General features: G+C 43.6%; 1 protein-coding gene across 3 annotated transcripts in view; it reads right to left on the reverse strand.

The window, feature by feature from the left end:
• ST6GAL1 (ST6 beta-galactoside alpha-2,6-sialyltransferase 1) overlaps positions 1-11,622 on the reverse strand; it is a 109,974-nt gene extending 98,352 nt beyond the window's left edge. For 2 of the 3 annotated variants that reach the window (XM_011381867.2, XM_011381875.2), the window contains exon 1: positions 10,647-11,622. The gene's annotated coding sequence lies outside the window, so the exon portion shown is untranslated. The remainder of the gene's footprint in view (positions 1-10,646) is intronic. The other variant, XM_023525915.1, reaches the window with a different exon arrangement.
• Positions 11,623-13,252: the final 1,630 nt, after the last annotated feature.

Consider the following 13,252-nt stretch of genomic DNA (forward strand, 5'->3'; position numbering starts at 1 on the left):
TGAGAAGTGGCATGTGTCCCCACGGTTACCCTTCTGAGAAATCATCTTTGTACGACCTTTAAATCTCTAATTTTTCTCTGATGAATTTCTTTATTTTTTTCTCAGCATATACTGTAATTTTCATCAAGCCTTCTCTCTCTGTTAGTAATTTAGTTTTCAGTGGCTTCTACTTTGTACCCTTTATTAGCTTTTTCTTTAATGATGTTGTTTGTATACTCAATTTTTTTTCTCAGTTCTGTAAATGCCCTTTTTATTTCATTCTGTAGTTTTGCCTTCTTGTTTTTGAGTTCTTAATTAATTAGTTTTCAATACACTTTATTTTTAATGAATGAATGAATGAATATCCCTACTGCCTCTCCAATCCCAGAGCCAACTGCAACCCAGAAATTATCCTGGGAAATGGAGAGAATAGGCCAAAATTATCCCGTTTATCATTGAATGACAGAAAATAATTTTACTCATATGTCATGCCTTCCATCTTCTTGATCCTATCATCTTTAAAGGGACAGGTCAAGGCCTACATGCTCCACACTCTTCCAACCCACACTGATTGCTTCCTCTCCAGTTCTCAAAGGGCTTCTCTGAACTAAATGTAATGCCTGGGCTCCTAAATGAACCTGGAAGTTTTGAGAAAGAGGATGAAGCTTCTCCCTCTCTCTTTTTATTCATGGTTGGGCACATAAAGGTTTTCTCTGAAGATTTCCGGACTACTGATTTTCCGAATGAAAAGGAGAGTAAAAACTAGAACCAAGACTCAGAATAGGCTTCAACACAAAACCCGCTAGTTCCAATTTAACTATAAGTTGGAAAACGCCACAAGGCAAGTGGAAGGGAGATGATTCAGCAAGGGTATTAGCATCAGAGCCAGCAATGAGGCCTTCCCAACCTACCGCTGCAGGCACTGTTGAGAGGCTGAGCAAGCCTACATTCAGGTCGAAGCACCTCAACTCACTCATTGTCTGACTTTGAACAAATCATCAAATCTCCTGCAGCCTTGTTTCCTCATCTATTAAATGGAGATGATAATAGTATATGCCACATAGGGAGGTTATGAAAATTATTTTAGATAATGAACGTAATGCTTCCAGCCTCATCCCTCACCATCTCTTGCCTTGTGTGTTTCTCTCCAGGAACATCAACCTGTTAGTAGTTCCCACACACATGCGACAAGCCATTCTTCTTCCCATACCCTTGCTCCTACATCCCTTTTTCCTTCAAATGCCCTTCTCCCAAAGGCTAACAGCTACTGCCCTCTAAGACTCAGCTTAGGCATCACCTCCTCCAGGAAGCTCTTCCAAAACTCACTGTACCTTCTTCCCAGCCTCTGTGTATACCTAAATCATTAATTACTGTGTTTTAATTAATATCTGCATGTCCACTCCCAACTAAGCTCTTGAAGGAACAGCACTGTGGGAATATTTGGGTCTGTGTTCTAAAAATGAGCACTGCGCATGGGCTACAGCAGGTACTCAATGTTTGTTAAATGAATGAACAAAGCAAACACTCTAAGAAAACAGAAAGAGGGTGGTACAGGAAGTTTGTACAGGAAGCCACTAACTTCTAAGGCCCTACCAGTTACACTGAATATGTGTGTGCATGTCTACAATGTGTGTTCTTTATGTAGATATTCCCAATGCCTAGCACGATGCTTAGCACATAATAGGCACTTAATAAATATTTGATGAAGAAAGTAATATTAAATAAATTTTACAAAAGAAGATATTTTTTAAGAGCCTAGAAGCACAGCTGCAAGACAAGCCCTTAACAATGCTGATATTTAGTTTCATTTAGAAACTGAAAGCTTAAGGTAGCCAAGCAGTGGTACCCACTCAGCTATGCCCACTACCAGTGTTTATTCCCAATCATAACCAAATAATGAGTACAGGTAGATATCAGAATTTCAAAGGGCAAGCAAAAAAAAGGGGGAGTGGGGAGCAAACCAGGTTTGATGCGAACGACTATGACCAAAAAGGGAAATGAGCATATGAATGCTGGATCCAAATGTCATGCTATTCATATGTGACTGTCCATTAATTTCTTTCCATTCATATGCTCTTAATGGAATGGTAGAAAGCTTCCATAGCCCCTGATGCATAAATTTAGCCAAGCTCCCAATGAAACACAAGGACAAAGCACTTCTCAGACCCAAAGGACTAGGAATTATTAACAGAGGGAAAACCTATAACATGATATAGGAAAGAGCTACACCCAATGCCAGCTTCACTACTTAGTAGCAGTGAATCTTCAGGTAAGTCTCTACCCTCTCATCTGCAAAATGGAACTAATGATACCACCACACCAAAGTGTTGCTGTGGGGACTTGGTGAGAGAACACAAATACAGTGCCTCCTTGCAGCCAGGCACTCAGCAAAAGCCCAGAAGATGGTAAACTATCCATGTTTTCCTCACCAAGACTCAGCTAAGACTTCAGTCCAAGAGGTTCTTCCACATCCATAGGAAAGAAAGGCACAAGCATTCAACATGGTGGGTGCTGTCAACTCTCCCTCAGAGGATCGTCAAGAGGTTGCAAAGGGTAGAGTGTTCCTAAAATTAAAGCTGAGTTCCGTCTCAGTACTGTGCCAAGGAAACCAGGAGATGGATGCAAATTTAGAAAGACTATAATGAAAAAAATTGTACAATCATCCTCTTGGGACATGTAATTCTTTTCTGGTTGCCAGATTTCCTGGTCATGTAAAGTGTACATGATATATTTATTCCTGTGGAAAAGTTTTTGAATATAGAGTCACGCCATGTTGAATCCAAGGACAGACAAGAGGAAGGTTGCCAAAATCCGGGGGAAACAACGTTTAGGCCGCCTTTGAATATTTCCATTTTATTCTACCTTTCAGAGCAGGTAAAAACTGGCATCGCATGTAGCTCTTTCCTACAAGTTACTTCATGCATAACTTGTCCCACCTACTCAGTCTGATTTTGCATCCTTCTGCTTCTTGCCCTACAGTCAAAGAGAGTCATAGACTCTCAAAGTTGGAAGGGGCATTTTAGATCAACTTTTCTGCAAAGCAGGAATCCTCTAATGGCAAACACATTCCTTGCAGCTCTTGTTTGGATATTCCCATGCCTGGAAGTTCACTGCCTTGTGACATAGCTCATTCCATATTTGGGCAGTTCTGCTAAGTTCCTCTGCCATCCTGCAACTTTTCCCCGACCCTCTACTGTTTCTCCCCTCTATAGCAGCCACTTAGTATGACCCTGACCCTTCTTCCACTTGAAGAAGGTACCTCTTATTTTATCTCCTGCAGTTTCCACATTTATTCCACCTACAATATGGTGTCTTAAACCTCTGTCTTCCAAGCAGCTCATTTCTGGGTGCTTCATTTTACCATAATCTGTTATTGCACCCAGAGAAACGTAACACTCCAGATGGGTCTGAACAACCAGATGGAGTAGAGTAGAACAGGCACAGTCTCTCCTTCAAAGCCTGAGATCAAATACTCCTCTTCTTGGCTTCTCTCTTCTCCCTCGCTCAAGTTCCATTCCTCTCACTAGGTCCCCAGTGACTCTGGGAACAGAAACAAATTTGGAAGTGCCAGAGACAGTGGAAAGAGGAGGAGGAGATGACGCAGCTCAGTTTCTTGCACTGGCAGCTGAGGGAACCCAACCAGACAGGCTATCTCCAAAAATAGCTTTCTTTGGATATAGCCTCTTAGTAACTTCTTGAGAGCCTTTCATTCCAGCTTTCCAGGGTGTGGTCCTCAGTGTCCCTGTACCCATTCTCTTGCCACCCTTTCCAGAGTTTGATGGACTAGCTTCATTTAGCCACTGACATTTATAATCATCATTCCATATGTCCAAGGTCTAAATATGTTTAGAAATATATTTTTATGGAAATAGATTAATATCCACCAACAGAAGACTAGTGAAGTTAATACACTTATAATTTAGAATGTGATGTGGCTGTGAAAAAATATATGTATACACTGATATGGAAATACATTTAATACATATAGTAAAGTGAAAAAAGCAAGTTTGTAAAGTGGCAGTTACATTTACTTAGTTTTTAAAATGTATTTGCACATAACCATGAATAAAACATAAATGCATAAAAAGAAGCTGAAGGGCCCACAACAAACTAAACAGTGGTCACTTCAGAGAGAAGTGGGATTGCAAAGAATAAATGTAAAAGGTGAGGGTTAATTTTTTACCCTATTGAAGATTCAAAAAACAAACCGATTTCATCTAGTATTTGTGTGAAGAAACCCCCTTACGTATACCTTTTGCCCTTTGCCATTTGATTATCTCTGAGCTGGAAGGGCCTAGAGAGAGGGAGTGGAGTCCCTGATGTGGCAAGTCCAGGGTGACGTGCATCTTGCTCAAGGCCACACAGCTAGCTAGTAACTGCCAGAGACCACAAGTCACAGTGTAGGCCCTCACATAATGGGAGTCCCAGTGGATTAAAGAGAGGGCTTAATTTAATTTCTAAATCAAATCAATTTTTTTCTTTTAGCTGAGTCAAAAATTCCTACTTGGGAACAATAGCGAGTTAGAAGAGACCAAGACTCATAAAGTTGCAGGAGGAAAGGGAAGCCCATCTTTTTCCATGGAGGAAAAGGAGCATTAGAGAAGGCATGTTACTCAGGCACAGTTGTCAAGGGCCCTATCTTCTGTGGGCTTCCTTGCCCTCATCCATAAATCAGAGGTAAAGGGCTGAGTAAGAGGGGATGAGAGAGATTCAATCAACAAACACAGGGTGCTCTGTGTGCTAGGTGCTTGTCTGAGCCATGACTACATCTACAGAATGCAACCCGCAGCATCTTGAATGCTTCTTGCTGCAGAGGGGCCATCAGTCTGTGACTTCAATTCCATACGGACAGACACTCTGCCTCTCAGGGAAGGAAGGCTGAGTTCAAGTTCAATTCAAGTCCAATTATATAGAGTTGCTGAGCTATCACATGGATTACTTCATTCAATACTCGCCAAATTTTTACAAATATGCTCAAAGAAATTCATAAGTCACTTGTCAAAAGCACATAATTTGTAAAGAGTGATGCCTTATGCAAAATCAGGTCTCCTAACTCTAAATTTGGTGCTCCCTTTACCTTGTCTCTTTGAGACAAGACCTAGAAGGAAAACTCACTTGAGCAGTAAAACTTAAGAAGTTCTCAGGCTGGTGTGCCTGTCCCTGCAGCACACACAAGTGTACAAATAGTTCCATAACAATGACAGCAGAGATAGTCTCCAAGGGCAGCACAATATCTCAAATAAACATCACGCTACCATGTGAAATATTTATGGCTGGGCCGATAAGTTGTCACAAATGTGCTTCAAAGTAATCTAGGTGAAGTGTGGAATTATAGATCAGTCACGAGTTTTGACAATTGTTGAAGATAAGTGATTGTATATGGGAGTTCATTACACCATTCTGTATGTTTGAAATTTTCCATTATAAAACTTTTATAATGTATCATGTGAGTGATCATTTCTTTCTCAATTTGTCACCTGGTAGGAGGTTCCATTTTAATTAACTTTCTTCCTGCTTATGCATGGTAAGAAAAATATTAGGAAGAAAGGTTCCTGCGGCTTGTAAAAATCCCAACTATAACAATAATAGCTATCAATTACTGAGTGCTTTCTTGTATTCCTGGCACTATACTGGACTCTTTATCTATGATTTCATTTAATCTTTGCAATGGCCCAGTCCGGTAAGGTGTGAGCTTAAGTACCTTGTCAGAGTCTACACTGGTGATAAATAGTGAGCAAGAATTTGAATCCTGAATTACTTGTGCTCTTACTTTCTACTGTTTCCACATGACATAATACTTAGGTACTTTAAGACTTTATATGTAATTGAAACTAAACCTATGATTTTTTTTAAATGATTATACCCTTAAAGTGTATCTTAGTAATTGCAACTTTAGGATTCTAGCCTATGGATTTTATCTGGAATATGGACAGATTTACTCACAAACATGTAAATCTCAGTGTCAATTAAAATAGGGAAAAAATAAGAAGTGGTTTGACTGTTCAGCAGTGGCCCTCCTCCAGTCTTGGGTGGTTGCCCCTCCTCTTGGTCCACAGCATCCTGCACTAGTCTCTTGTTACTCTGACAAGGGCACCATACTGTGAGCTTCTTAAAAGCTGAGCTTTTCTTATACATGTTTGGTTTAGAATGAGCACTCGAATATGTGAGAAATGACTCTGGATTTGCTTATTTAACACATATGGATACTGAAAACTGGGTGTTAAAGTAAGTTACTAGATAGAGGTCACAGGGCAGGACTAGAATCCAAGGCCACATGCAGGGTTCTTCTCCCTCCACCGTAAACTTTTTCTAAAATGAAATAAAAATGGATGGTGTTTGAATGCTGGAGGCAGGGGTGGGAAAGGTGGAGGAAGTTGGAAGTGTCTTCCTCTATAGGGCTTCACGAAAGTGATCAGATCCCACGGGATCAAGAGACCTTGGAGATGCTGAGCAGCTAATATGGGTGATGAATGAAAGTTGCAGTTTAATGCGGATGTAAACTCTGACATATATATATCTGAGAAGGTTAAGCAAGAAAAGCAAGAGATAACTGCACATGTAGTGTGTTCTCAGCCATTTAGAGAAAACAAATTCATAAAAAAATAAAAGAAAAAGACCAGAAGAAAACTTGCCAAATATTAACAATGGTTGCCTTTGAGTAATGGAATTTTTTTTTCTGTTTCTCTATGCTTTTTTGTACTTTCCAAATTGTCCTCAATGGGCATGCTTTATTCTTATAATCAGAATGATAAATAAAATGTAAATCACCAAATACGTGGTGATAGAAAGAAATCTAACTATGGGCAGTGAACACAATGCAATATATATATGCCTTACTGTTGAATTGTACACCTGAAACTTACTGGATTTCATTAACCAATGTCACCATAATAAAAATAAACTAATTAATATATATAAATAAAAGAAAAGAAAAAGAAAAATATAAATCACCAAATTGATTCTGAAGGGTAACCTGACCCTCTTACCCCAGTGTTTTAATGTGGAACTGCATTGCTTACTATGTTACTGTGACATATAAGCCCATGGAAAATACATCTATCAAAATCAGAATACATGCAGTATGCATGCAGACAAGCAAGAAAAATTTTTTCCCAATTTGGTTCTTATTGAACAAATCCCTGACACCAGGTCTGAGCAAATTTCAGGACTCTAATGTTCCAGAAGATCACCGTGAATTTTTTTAATGAATTATTCCCTTCAATTTTAATGCTGCTACATCCTCACATTTGCGGAGAGCCACATTCTCTTTGAAGCTTTCCCTCTTCCGCTCCCTAATTTACTACTTGCTCTTGTTTGACTCATGAAGAAAAGGCCCCTACCCACCCACAACCCAGAGGTCAATATTGAGATAAATTAGATCTGTTTTCCATGGGCTTCTGAGGGCAGTTTCTGAGGTGTTCTGAACAAGGGTGATGAGGCAAGGAAGGGTTGTGTTCTTTGTAACTCCAGGCTCAGCACAGGACACCACTCCCCACCCGCCTGCTTAGCAGTAAATATGGAATGAATGAATGAATGGAATGACTTTTGGTTTCACTCACTCGCACCTGAAAGTTCTAGTTTTGTTTTTGATTTGGTTCTTACTAAGTTTATTTACCTTAGAGTCACATACATTTCACAACCACCCAAAGGCCCCCTTTACAGATTGGCAAACATTCACACCTCTTTGTGTCTAGGTAGGGTCTTGTGAGCACAGGGCTTACCCTCCAGGGTTATTCTCCCACTATCATTCTCTACCACTTAAAACACTGATGCACCCAAACCTGCCAAGAGGTCTGAACAGTCATAAGCATGGGTCACATGACTTAATAGCCACAACAACTCCAGGAGGTACATACAAGTTCTTCTCACATTATACAATGTGGATGCAGCCTGCTGGTTCTCAGGGAACACAGGAGAGAAGAGGGATGACAAATCCACTCCTCTGACTCTAAGGCTTAAGTATCTTCCACCCCACTAAAACAGCCTGTGCAGACACTGGGCAGGAGGTACTCTCACTGTACAAAAAAGGAAACTGGAGCCCAAGAAGTTAAATACCACAAAGAGCTAAACTGGGTCTCTTTCCTCTGACCTTTTACTGCCCTTTTTTTTTAAGAATAAAACCAAAAGCAGCTCTCTACTTGGAAAAAGGAATATGTGGGAGCCCAGGGCAAGAGTAAAGTGAATCATTTAGTAAGCACTGAAGAAAACTGATCCCCAATGATAACTGTAATACTCCTCACTGGATCTACCATTGAGATCTATGGTTTTGCTTAATCATCAAAATCTATTTGAATCCTTAAGGAATGCATTCTCTGACTTAAAGAGTGTTGTTATAACAATCGTCATAACTTTGACTTTACTCTGGGTTATCAACAAAAAAACTCGTTTCGTGCAACAGTTTCCCTTTTATGCAAAAAGAGGCACTAAAAGACTCATTGCTCAGTGTCCTTAGGCAAGTAATTTCTCCTCCCTGGGCCTCAGTTTTCTCATCTGGGAAATAAAAAGTTTTGACAAGATGATTTCTAAAGTTCCTTAAATGCCAAGCAGAAGCACCATGAAAATGAAACACCCTAGACATGCTAAGAAAAGACAAGTATAGCCAGGATATATAGGGACAGGGCAAAATGGTACATTAGCTTTGGGGAAATCCAGACTCCAAGTGCTTTTTTGGTTTTCCAATTTTTCCTCTGCCAAATACAAAAATAAGCAGCTACTTCCCTGGAACTCTCATTTAAAAAAGATAATAATAATTAATTAATTAAATAAAAGCAACGAAAACAATGCTTTGTTTTCCTACAAGTGGCTCAGGAGTAGCCCGCTAAGAGACACTTTCTTCCCAGCAGACTGATGTCAACCGCCCATGCTTATGCCCAAACAAAGGCTTCCTGGCACTGGGATGAGAGGCAAAACATCTAAGACTCCATAGTTGGCTCTATTCCAGTTTGAGAGGAAGGGGGCAGCCAGGAGAGAAAAATAACTAAGCTTATGAAAAGTTGGAAGGAGAGTAAGGAATTACTAAATCTTTTTCTCAAATGCATAAAGAACTTTTGAAAAGGATAATGGAAGGGTGCAGCTTTCAGTCTGAATTACTTTCTTTGTTCAACTCTATTCTGCCTAAGGCCACTGCCTTTTAAGCCAACCACAAAATTCTGCTTTGCTTACAGTTGCCCGCATGGCAGTGTGCGGTGTGTGAGCTAGGAGACCCATACTCAAGTCCTCCCTCTGTCGCAGATACTCGGTTTAAACTTGCTTGAGTGGCTGAACTCTCCAGGTCTCCATTCCCTGCCTATAAAATAAGAGGGTTCAGTAGATGCTCTCTGGACTCTAAATGACAATGGTGTGGGGCTGGAGGGCCCCCAGTTCTCCCCAAGTTAATCTCGGAGGATACTAACCAAGGTGAAGCCACAGCCCAATTGCTCAGCAAGCACATTCAGGCAGAGGTGCATCCATTCCTACACAGACTACCTACCCCCACAATCTTAGGGGCTCACTCCTGCACCAATATCATCACCTAAAAGGCCAACCGTCTCACTGCTGGCTCAACAGGTCTGGTTAACCAAGATCTGCAAAGCTGAGCTGAGCATATGTAAGCAAACAGAGAGCAAAACAAACCGGCGGCTTTTCTTTCCGAGCCTCGTAATTTCTCTCAAATTCTGATAGAACTGAAAATAATAGCACCCTGGCCTTGCTTGTAAAAATGCATAACAAGCCAAAAAGGCCGGATGACACCCAGGCAGGCTAGATGCATGGACCTACAAGGCAAAACGCAAATGAAACGCAAGACCGCGCCAGGCGCAGTTTAATTTGGTCGGTTCTTTCTGCAGGCTGCAGAGGCGCTCGAGATCTCCCAGCAGAAGCAGTCGCCCGAGCGCAGGAACAATGGTGCACTAGGCAGTCTTTTTTTTCTTTTTTTTCTTTTTTTTTTTTTGGAGGGGGCCCTTAGACCCTTAATCGAATCCCATCACTAAGAAACTTCCGTGAGGTGGAATTGAGAGGTCGTCCTGATCACATCAAGTAATACACCACGGCTGGGGACAGTCTCGGCCTGAAGTAATCTTTTCGTAGCTGCTTTCTGGTTTCGTTTTTCCCTTTTAAAGTCTGGCAATTTGGTCTGATGCCCAAGTGGTACCTTTTAAATGTCTCTGTCGTCCTCCTCCCGCAAACGTTGCCCCCAGAGCCTCTCCCTACCAGGCGGCTGAGACAATGGCCGGACTCTGCAGGGCAGCTCTTAAGGACTTGCTGTGCACCGGGATCCCAGGGCTGGGCTCACGTGCGTTTGTTATGGTGCCTATGTCATCACCCCCGCCGCGGGCCTTTTTTCTGGTCTGAAAACCCAGAAGGTGGGATGCGAAGGAACCCATACTCTGCTAGGTGTGTCCACCTCCTTCCCTACAGACGTTGCTCTGGAGAAAGCGGGGTTCCTGGTGGCAGAGAGCACGTGGGTTTGTTGTGGGTCCGCAGGGTCGCGGAGCCAGGGAGAAACCAAGGCGGCCCCTAGCCCAGGACAAATATACTGACACCCCTCAGCCAAAAGGTGGCCAGCCTGCGCTGCGAAAGCTGGGTGCCCCTGGGGCCCCACAGCTCCCTTTCTCTCCTGCGCCCCTTCGCCTCACTCTTCCCTAGGAAGGACCCTGGGCTACGCCGTCGCCCACCGCACCCCTACTCACTCGCTGCGCTCTCTCGACTGCAGATTGCGGCTGCTTCGCTTGCTCAGCAACTCAGCCGGCCAGCAGCTGGCTTCCTTTGTTAGCGCTGGGCAGTGCCCCAGGCGTCTTCCCTCCCCGGTCCAGCTCAGGACTCCCGTCCCTCAGGTGCCTCCCGACTCCGTGCAGGGCCGTGGGAGGACAGCATGGGAGCTGAGAGACCCACTCGGGAGTCTCGGAAGGAGGATTTGCTGGGGAGGAGCAGGGGGTCGGGGATGAAGGGCGGAGGGGACTGGGGGAGCGAGGAAGATGAGACCGCTGGAGGGGTGGGGTAAGCGAGCGGTCTCCGTTATGCAAATTGTCCCCCGCCAAACTGAGCCCCGAACCCGTTTGGCCCTCCAGAGGTCGCTAGCGAACAGGCCTAGCGTTTGGGAGTGCCTAGCTAGGGTACTGCGTGATGTTAGGACCCTGCCTCCCGGGAGGATGGTGGACCGGAACAAGGGGAAGGGGAAACCCGGGTGAGGCAAGGATCCTCAAATGCTGGCTGTACCTCCACCCCCACAGCTCCCGAGAGTTGAATCCACACTCTCTGGCTTTTTGTCCTAACAAGCGGGAGCTATAATCCTGGCTTGGCTACCAACTGGCTGCGTGACCCTAAGCAAGTCACTTAGCCTCTCTGAGCCTGGCATTCTTCTTATGTCAATATGAAGCAACAAAATTAGGCAGGAACCTCCTAACATCGCGCGTGGCGCATACTAAGTGCTCTCAAAGGCAGCAGATACAGAAGGGAAGGAGTGTGGGTGAATCTCCGCACACGGAGACTTCCACACCAAGCTGTCGGCAGGCTGGCGGGAGGGTGGCCTCAGGTTAGGGTGGTCCGGGAGGAGGGGAGCAGGTTCCTTCCCTTCACTACTTGAAGAAGGCTAATGGAAATCTCATGTTCAGCAATCGCCACCTCCGCACAACGGCCATCTCTGGTGTGTCCCGGCTGCTTCTGCAAAACAGAAAACTTCCCTGCAAGAGGGCCGGAAACGGCCTTGGGCCACCGCTCGGGTAGGGAGGATGTGACTACCAAAGGCAATAATCTCCCGAATGTCTCTTGAGCGCCCTCTTGGCCCCTGGTTCTGTGCTTGGAGGGAAGAGGGTGTGGAAGGGGAGGACGGACTGGAGCATGAAAAGTAGTATGAGTCTTCTGGGTACACGAGGCGGGATGCGCACAGTGAGCCCTTGAAGCCCAAGCCCAGAACTCTCTCTTCAAATCGAGGCGACCACTCCCTGGGGAAGGAGAAGTCGTGTCCTCATCTCAGCCCCAATACCCTTCTTCCAAATACTTCTTCCCGCCCGGCCCCTGGACCCCTAGTGCTGCTGCTGCTGGCCCCTCCCAGCTGCCGGAGAAGCATTATGATCTGTACAGAGTTCCAGTTGGAGAGGGTGCCAAGCAGAATGAACTCAAATCTCTGTGAACAGCTAGCTGTGTGTTGGTGTGTGTTCCTAAGCCTCTCTAAGCCTCTCTGAGCCTCCCTTTCATATTCTGTAACGTGGAGATATTAATGACGGAGTTATTTTCGCGATTATGTGAAATGATCTCTATGAAGCACTTAGCTTAGTATCCGGCATACAGAAGGTGCTCATAACAGTAAAATGTATGAGTGTTAAGTGGAAGCAGATAAGCTCATAAGACTATTCTGGAAGATCTGAGACTTTTTTTATGAGGACATTGGAAACTATTAAAAGATTTTATTCAGGGGTATAACATGCATATTTGTGTTTTACACTAATTTTTTCTGGCAGTATACTGAAAAATGAATGGCAGGAACAGAGACTGCAAGCATGGAGTGCAGAAAACAGCTTGGAAGCTGCCATCAGTGGAGATATATAAATATATAATAGGAGCTGTGGCAATGACAGAGGGAATGAAAAAACAACATCCAAATAATAGCTACTATTTGAGGTGCAAAAGCACTTTGCTTACTATATTGTCTCTCCTCATCATAAGATAGGTGGCGGCCTTAGCCTCATTGCATGGTTGAGGAAACTGAAGTCACCCAGGAAATGGACAAGCTGGGATTCGAACCCTCTTCCACATTCATTGAAAGCCTTAATCAGGCAAATAGGGATGCCCCTAGCAAATTTCCAGGGCAGAAGCAGCTGTGGAGCTATTACCTTTGGAGGCTGTTCCCTCAAGGTTGCCGTCTGGTCAGTTGGGGCCATCAGATCCAAAAGTGAGAGACAGGAGGCTGACCATTAGTTGAGGGATAGTCCCACCTTCCCCCGCCTATTTATGAGGTTTCCATATGCATTGTCTTTGGGGCCCCTGCCTTAACAGGTTGTTTTCTTTAAGAAGTACAGACACCTACTTTCCCTTTGGACACTATCTCAGCCCCCAACCCCTCACTACCTCAGCCTTTGCCCATGAATAACACGTTAGGAAATGCCTTTCTCAGTCATCATTTTAAGCAGTTTACTGGCTAATACAAATAATGCCCTACTTAAAATGTTCATTTACAACAATCCACTTGCAAACAATATTTCAACCCACTCTTGAATTGGAAGAGATGCTTTAAAGTCTTACAGGGGAAAAAAAAAGAAAGGTTAAGCAGTCAAACGTATCCTCTCAAACCCTTCTTCTT

This window comes from Pteropus vampyrus, unplaced genomic scaffold, assembly GCF_000151845.1.
Source record: "Pteropus vampyrus isolate Shadow unplaced genomic scaffold, Pvam_2.0 Scaffold14, whole genome shotgun sequence".
NCBI classification, from domain to species: Eukaryota; Metazoa; Chordata; class Mammalia; order Chiroptera; family Pteropodidae; genus Pteropus; species Pteropus vampyrus.